The sequence below is a fragment of the Nelumbo lutea genome, chromosome 7 (genome assembly GCF_056320005.1).
Source record: "Nelumbo lutea isolate HS-2025 chromosome 7, American lotus-T2T, whole genome shotgun sequence".
Lineage (NCBI taxonomy): Eukaryota > Viridiplantae > Streptophyta > Magnoliopsida > Proteales > Nelumbonaceae > Nelumbo > Nelumbo lutea.
In genome coordinates, this window is record NC_142690.1 from 46874211 (window position 1) to 46883006 (window position 8796).

Here is an 8796-nt window from a genome sequence, read left to right on the forward strand (position 1 = left end):
CTTCGTTCTACTATCAGGTTTGGATCTCACATCTCTAGGAACATGCACAAATGCCCTATAGCCAAAAACTTTCAAATAATCATAAGATACATGTCTTCCTTTCCAAACCTTCTCAAGAACATCACCATTCAAAGAAACCGAAGGAGAAAGATTTATCAAGTCAACTGGTGTTATCATTGCCTCCCCCCAAAAGGACTTAGGCAGCTTTGAATGAGAAAGCATACATCTAATTTTGTCATTAATAGTACGGTTCATTCTCTTTGTAACACCGTTGTTTTGAGGTGTTTTTGGCACTGTCTTCTCAAACTTGATCCCATGAGTTCTGCAATACTCTGTAAATGGCCCTCAGTATTCACCATCATTATCTGTACGAACACATTTCAACTTCCTTCTAGTTTCCCTCTCAATTGTAGCATGAAAATACTTAAAAACATCTAAAGCTTGATCTTTAGTTTTCAAACAATAAGCCCAAACTTTTCTGGAATGATCATCAATAAAGGTAATATAATGGTGAGCACCACCAAGACTCAAAGAGTCCATAGAACAAACATTAGTATAGACCAACTCTAGAACACTTGCTCTTCTAGAATGAGAGAAATTTTTAAATGCGACTTTGTGTTGTTTACCTACCAAGCAGTGAGAGTATGATTTCAGAAAAATTCAAACTTGAAACATTATGCTTCTTTGAAAGAATCTGCAAACCATTCTGACTCAAGTGACCCAATCATGTATGCCAAAGTTCAATGGACCAACTTAATTAAATAAAAGAAATCAGTTTAGTATATACCTCCAGACGCCATAACCACTGTAACTGTCCTCATAATTCGATGTGTATTCGATTCAGCCTTTGACCCTCCAAACAAAGTCCAGCTGCCTGCACATTGTCTTCTTATTCAAACCAATGTAACCATACTCAACAGTAGTCTCTCACCAATACGATGATCAGTGCTGCGAGGATGTAACTATTCCCTTGAGCCAGAAAAACAATCTCTCTCTGTGTTCTATCTATCTCAGTCAATTTGTGCTGATAGGAAGCACTCTAATGAAGTTTGAAAATGAGATCAGTAGTAAGAGATTTCACACCATACGCCCAGGTAAGAGGGGTCCTCTCTTTTTGTCTTACTAGGCAGCCTTCCTATCAAAGAGCTTTCCTAATTAAGGGAGATTTTAATTCCCTTAATTTTCTCCAATTAACAACCCTATTATTTCCAAATTAATGGAGCATTTCAAATTTGAATTGGATTTTCAAATCCCTTAATTAAGTGGCTGTATTAGGAAGATGTTCAAGTCCTAACACCCACATAATGAGCTCTAATTTGGGTGTTTGAATTTGGACCAATCAATCTGGATCGTGGCCACTATGACGGGCCACAATCCGGGTCCTACCTTGATGGGCATTTTCTAACATGAAGCACCTCAGCTTGGAAGAGAATGCATTTGTTGGTTGTGAAATGATTTTCTCTGCTGGGGGGTTTAAGAGGCTCTAGAGTTTAATCCTTTCGGAATTGGATAGTTTGATGTATTGGACAGTGGAAGAAGGAACATTGCCAGTACTTGGGTCTCTCAGAATCTATTGCTGCACTAAGTTGAAGATGCTGCCTGATGGGTTGAGACAGGTTAACACGCTCAAGGAACTTAAGCTTACGATGCCAACGCAATTCAATGACAGGCTTCGACAAGGCGGAGAAGATTGGGATAAGATCAAGCGTGTAGCTTCCATCACAACTGAAAAAGAGAGACTGCATCATCGAGTCTTTTTAGGTCTCAAACTAGATCTCAGTGAGTTACTGACTTCTTTTCTCAATGCCCACCTGTAATGAAACAGATTTTTTCTTTTCATAAATGTATGCAGAAATCAATCTTGATTCTTTATTATTCCAGTTATCTGTTGTTGGGGCATGTGTTTGCCAGCGGTAATCGATGGGGCCTAAATTCACCGGCTTTACTGATATCTTTGGACTCTGTCTGTCTCTATAGTCTATAATTAATGAACAAATTCAGGTTGCAGTTCAGGTTCAAACTTTGGGTAAAATCCAGGATTTGGGTCTTATGTTGAGCCGGCATAATCTGCTTGGGATAGATTGAAGAGAGATTTGGGCCAACCGAAACTTAGAACTCATCTTCAACTTATCCAAAGATTGAAAATTCTGGACAGATTAAGGGGTGTTTTCGAGCATTTTGGTCGCAATGCATTGTGTAGGCGTGTCTCTGTGAAGAACCTGGCTACACTTTTTGAGAAGTTTCTGGGTGATGATTCAGTTACTGTTATTGACCTTGGTGCATCTAAGGGGTGGTCCTCGTCTCAAACGGTGTGGAAGTGGAAGTAGCTGGACGTGGTGGATACTGAGATATAAGGTGGTTATGGTTCAGTGCAGATGAAGGAAAATAGTTGGTGCAAATTTTGATTTGTTTTTGTTTTAATTTTCATCTTATATTTTGTTTATTTGCAGTGCAGATGAAGTAAAATAAAACCTAAAAAAATGAAAACGGAAGAAAAAGTTAATCAGAATTTATGTTTCTTCCTCATTTGAACCAAAATTTATGCAAAACTCAACAGTGCAAATTTGAGCCAGATACAAATTGTGAGCCCAGTTGGTTTTGCATATGTTTGTTTGTAATAGCTATGATTTGCACTCCGACCTGGTGGAGGGACATTCACCATTAAATTTTATCAACAATCATCAAAAGAAACCTAGGAGGGGGATCGATGTAAAAGCCTTACCCCTGTAAAGAATCTATACAAGATTACAAGAGAAATATTGATTCATAAATACACATAAAAAGTCTAAACTTTTTAGGGAGAATACGATGAGAAGGCCCAATTTGCATTTCTTAAGAGCATTAATTGTGGTAGAAGGCAAAGCAGAAATATCATCAAAACAAGTGAATGTAACAAGCATAATTCATTAGGGAGAATACGAGATTACCTTAAGTCCATGTTTGGTTTGAAGGAAAAGGTAGGGAAAGGAAGGGGAAGATAACAAAACCTATACAAGGTTTGTAAAGGTTTTCTTGCCTTTTCTTTCCTTTCCCTAGTTTTTCCTTCAAACCATACATTGTTCAAGGGTGCATTCTTTTTTGGATTTTGAGAGGGGGTGAAGTCATTCAATGGGAATGAAACTCATGTTCTTTTTTCTGATTTACGTGGGGATTAGGGAAAGTTTATTTTCCTATGTAGGTAAGTGGTACCCATCTCCTAGGTCGGTAAATAATTTTCCTACTTAGTAGGAAATTTGTCAACACTTGGATGAGACAAAAATGCCCCTTTTAATAACATGCCACTTAACGGCTAGTTAACGCCGGGTATTAAATCGTCTATATATAAAGTTCGGGCACTAGATTATTGCGGTTTAAAGTTTGGGTACTAAATTATAACTCAGCCTAAAGTACAGGATACCTATTTGGAATTTTCCCAAATTAATAAATTGAAACTTGGGCCTATAATAATTTAATAAGAACAGAGCATTAATTTAAACCAACTTCACTAAATGGATACAATTTAAATTACATTTTAAATATATATGAACATCATCATCATGGAAACCACTTATAAAAATGAAACCCTTGGAAAATAAACCAAAACATCAAATACAAAGGAAAGGAATTCCTAGACCATCATGAGGCATCATCTACCAATATATATAGATTGTGGATATAAACAGGAAGATAAATTCTGTTAGACCATTCATCATATTCACCTATTCCAAGATATTGAAAGTTCCAACTTCCAAGTGCTGTGAACAACAAGTTAAGAGACTTCACGGATTCAGTGAACTTAATTTCTCATGTTTGCAGTTGAATTATGATCACTATGGTTCATCCTTGAGCAACCAAATTCAGTGGACTTAATTTCTCATGGGTGGCTAGTTTCATTTCCTCTGTTTCACTTTTATAGATGATATACAGAAAGATTCCAGCAGGAATTCTGAGCTGAAGTAGAACCTAGGACGCTCTCTGGTTCTTTAATATGTGATTCTAAGTTCTAACCCTGTTGCTGCTCTTTCTCATGCTTCCCGGGAGGTTCTAAGCCCAACTAATCGATGCTCTGACGTCAGATTTTTGGCACCGGCAGTGACTCAACGCAGGTTTCCTTAAAATTCATACCAATGATCCACCCCTTCATACATAATCAGTATGCTGGATATGGTGTTTTTGTAGAGGATAGTAATGGTGAAAAGCCTTAACAATCTCCCCTGTTTTCAGAGATGTATCTTGGTTTTCTGCTGGCTGTTATGCTTCAACAAGTGATTCTAGTATTGTGGTGGATCATGACTCAAGGGATCAAATAACTAGCTGAGAAGCTCTAAACCTTGGTGCTTTACATGCTGTCATATAAAGACTGAATTGCTACGGAATCAGTAATCCCACATCGCCTAAATAAGAAACAGAGAAGAAAATAGAGGAATATAAATAGGGTGAAAGAGGGATGATGAAACATACTTACCTGGACGGGGTCCATGGATGATCAAGAAGGCCCATGGCCTAGGTTGGCGACCTCCATTGCACAGGGGAGGGGTGCTCACCTAACATCTCCCCAAGTGGGAGAGTGTACGTCATAATTTGTGGTTGCGGGGGTACGCGTTCGCGCGGCCCCTACCCAATTCCTTGTCAAAAACTGCATCCTGTATATCTATGGCATTTGACTGTTACTCTGACAATTGGAAAACATAAGAGAGGAAGAACTTGACAAACGAGAGACTCGTTGTTTTCTAGCATTCACCCTCTTTTGGTTACATTTGGATTTTGTGATGGGTGATAACGTTTAGTGCAAAACAGAGCCGTGATTTGCCATGACCTCTCTCCATTATGGGCCTTGATGGGTGATCATAGCATAAAAATCGATCAAAGAGAATTTCAGAGCATGTAAAAGTGGTTCCCCCTAAAAGAAGGTACAGAAAGCCTGTTTAGGCCTGTATTAGGGATTAGTGTAAAAGAGTTAAACCTTCTCTTGAAGTTTCTCTTAGGGGGGCATTCTTTTTTTCGGATTTTGAGATAGGGAAAATTGGTCAATGGGATTTTGTCTCCCATTGACCAAGAACCCCATGTTCTTTTTTCAGATTTATGTGGGGACCGGGGAAAGTTTATTTTCCTGGGTATCACATACTTGGGTAAGTGATACCTATCTCCTAGGTAGGTAAATAATTTTTCCACATAGGGAGAAAGTTGTCGTCACTTGAATTGGATAAAAATACCACTTTTAATAATGGATTTTTATGGCTAAAATGACCATTGCCTTATTTACATGAGAAATAAAAGAACATGAGTAAATGTAGTTATCCGGGTAAGTATTTCCCAGGAAAAACTTACCTAGGTAACTACATTTACCTGGGTAAGTAACTTACCAAAAAGCGAATGGAACCTTAAAAACTAAAACTTCCCCTTTCTTTTCAAATTGGATTTAGACCTCCCTTGTCAAAAGTCTCTTTTGCCCCTTTTAGTTCTTCAAATTTTCAAAATAAAGACAGAAGAAACTAGAAACCGTATTCATAAGAAACAAAAACTTGGTATGTATCAAATCCCAAACTATGTTCAAGAACAATAGCAGAAACCAAAAACCCAATATTCATGATGGAATTCATTAAACAACATTTTCATTGCTAAATGTCAAACCAGCCAAACCAACCAAACCAGCCCGACCCAATCCGAGTTGGTTGGTTTTTCAAAACCATCAGTCGGTTTTGGTTTGTATGAGAAAATAAGCCGACAATTCGGTATGTTTTTGGCTTTCATATATGAAAACCGCAACCAAATCAAAGATCCTATATATTTAAGTAGTTATTAATTAGTCCCTACCCTATATGCTAAATGTTGATATATTTTATTTGTGTTTTGTTTGAACTTTGAAAAAAATTGGTTATTTATGATAAAAACTAAAAACATAAAACCAATACAAATATAATACAAAGATACAATATTTAATTCAGTTTTGTATAAATTTAAATATATATTGACAAAAAACCAGTTTTGTATAACAAACTAATCGATTTAAATATATATTTTTATTTTGTATAAAAACTAAAAAGAAATAAACTTAAATATAAATGGATATTATAGTTTAAAAAATATATAAAAACTGACTAAACCGATAACTGACCCAAACCGACCTTTCATATTCGGGTCGGTTTTGCTGCAGGGTCGGTTGGTTTTGGTTTAATCAATAAATAAACCGACTAGATCGAATCGATTGAAGAAAATGATTCAAACCGACCCAACCCAACCTGTGAACACTCCTATGATTCACAATCAATTATAGAAATTATAGAAGAGGGGAAAATGAAATGTTAAATAAAGGAAACAATAATCTTGTCCTTATGCCCATGAATCAATGCCCCTCGTCACACTTTTCATTTTGAACGAAGCACCAAAGGATGCTTAGAAGTTAGAAGGGATTGATTTCATGGGCAGGCCTCTGTCTTGATTTCTAATATGTTACCGCCATGGATCAATGCCCTCGTCCAATGGAAGATTTTTGTATTTGCATAGCAGATCTTTAAGCTAGTGAGAGGAACACCCTTAAAAGGTGTTAAGGATCCAGAAATCTGAATTCGAATTCAAGATCTAGCATAATAGAATGAATTGATACAATTTGAATATGATAACTGGTTGAATTCAGATATCTTATTCATACTATTTAATTAATTGAATCAAATCGATCTGCATATGAGTATATGACCTGATTCGATTTAATAAACATTTAAATTTAACTGATTATGTAATTCATATATATATATAATATAAAAAACTAAATACTTTAGGTAATTCATATATAATATTTACATTCTATAAATAGTTTATATATTTATATACTTTATATAAAAAAATATTTATATTATATATATTAAAAACTTATAATAATTTGTATGACAAACTTTAAATGAATGAAATATTCAAATATTTGATTGAATTCAAGTTTTAATTTTTAATATCCATTGAATATCGAATCATGTTTTCTAATTAAATTTAAATTTGGATATTGCTTCGTTCGGTTCAAATTCACTTTTTTGCACCCCTAGATTAATTTGACCAAATCAATCGATATTTCTAAGAACAACACAAACAAAAATTGTTTTGACTGTTAATTATTCTTGGTTTTTGGCAATATGTTTGGTTTAACCGAGACAATATTGAGTGAATAAGATCTCTTTTGATGAGTTGGATATAGTGTAACAAAGGTGTATTATATTTATATTGATATATAAAGGTGTTTTTGGAACTTAAGTTGTATAGAAGCAAACTTTGATATTTAATTACAAACTTTTTTTCTTGTCATTACATGCTTTTGTTTGTGTTGTAACTAGCAATGGACCCGTGCGATGCACGGGATATGATGTAAAAGAGTTATAATTGATATAAGTGCAAGTTGGGACAGGCTTAGGTTAGTGGTTGATGAATTATAGATCTATTTGCTGAAATTTTTTAGAGGCTATGTGATAGACGCATGACCCATGCAGGTGTGTGACGTGGCATAGGGAGAAGAGCAGCAGATTTCCTCAATTTTCACTTAATTTTCTTATTAGTTTATTTCTGTTCTATTTCCTTGTAACTAGGAATAGGTCAATAAAGCCAAAGTGTTGGCCTTAGGAAGTAGTCAATTTGGTTAAGTAGTTATTACTTAAGAAGAGGTTAAGTTGTTAGTGGTTAAGTAGTTATGTTCCTATGGCTTACGGATAGGCTAACTACTAGAGAAGATAATCCCTTAATCAGTGGCTATGTTAGTGGAAGGAAGTTGAGAATTTTCTTCTATTTAAACACCACACATCCAACATGGGAGGGCAGTTGAAGTTAAATAAATCTTATGGTTTTATTCTCACTTAAAAAGAATAGTCTTTCCTTTTTAACTTTGACTAGGACCTATTATTGGTATCAGAGCTAGGCGCCATGACTACTTATAAGGAGAGAATTGAGAGCTTAGAGGTTGGACTTGGAGGACTCCAAGATAGCTTTAGTCGTATGGAGGCGAGAGTAGCTAATAAGTTCCATCAGTTAGAAGATGTCATCAACAAATTATTGGAAGCTTTACTCTCCAACCGTGTTGCATCGATTGCCAACAGCCTTGAATTTAAGACAAACTCTCCTACTGGGCGTTCTTGCAACATAAGAGAAGAATCTCGAGACAACTCCAAATTGGGATGACAATTGTTCTCTTCCAGACTAGCCAAATTGGAGTTTCCTCGATTTGTGGGAGATGACCCCACCGAATGGTTCACAAAAGTAGATCAATTTTTTGAATACCAAGGCACTCTTGAATCTCAAAAGGTGTCCTTGGCTTCTTTCCATTTGGAAGGCGAGGCTAATCAATGGTGCCAATGGTTGAGAGGATCCTATAAGGAAGAAGACAAAGAGGTGACATGGGAAATTTTTCAAGAGGAACTTTGGGTAAGATTTGGTCCTACTGAATGTGAAGACTTTGACGAAGCATTGTCAAAGATTACACAAGTGGGCTTCTTACGTGATTATCAAAAAGAGTTCGAATGGCTGGGAAATTGGGTACAAGGGTGGACTCAAAAGGCATTGATAGGCACCTTTATGGGAGGTCTTTAAATTGAAATAGCAGATGGGACTTAGATGTTTAAGCCAAAATCCTTGAAGGAAGCCATCAGTTTAGTTAGGATGGGAGATAAGCAGCTAAACCGTCAAGAGAAGGCTACATGTCCATTCAATGGGACCACTATCGACTCTTCTCTAAGGAAACTGAAGTCTGCTTCACCAATGAAATGACTCACTTGGACGGAGATGCAAAGGAGGCATGCTCAAGGCCTTTATTTTAATTGCAATGAGAAATTTGTACCGGGGAAC

At 36.2% G+C, this 8796-nt stretch overlaps 1 non-coding gene and 1 pseudogene across 1 annotated transcript; both read left to right on the forward strand.

The window, feature by feature from the left end:
• The window catches only part of LOC148846262 (putative disease resistance protein At1g50180), a 29413-nt pseudogene extending 26980 nt beyond the window's left edge, over positions 1-2433 (forward strand).
• A 2003-nt stretch (positions 2434-4436) lies between these two features.
• On the forward strand, positions 4437-4596 carry LOC148846264 (U1 spliceosomal RNA). The gene has a single exon (XR_016102669.1). It is a non-coding gene; the product is annotated as a U1 spliceosomal RNA (small nuclear RNA).
• Positions 4597-8796: the final 4200 nt, after the last annotated feature.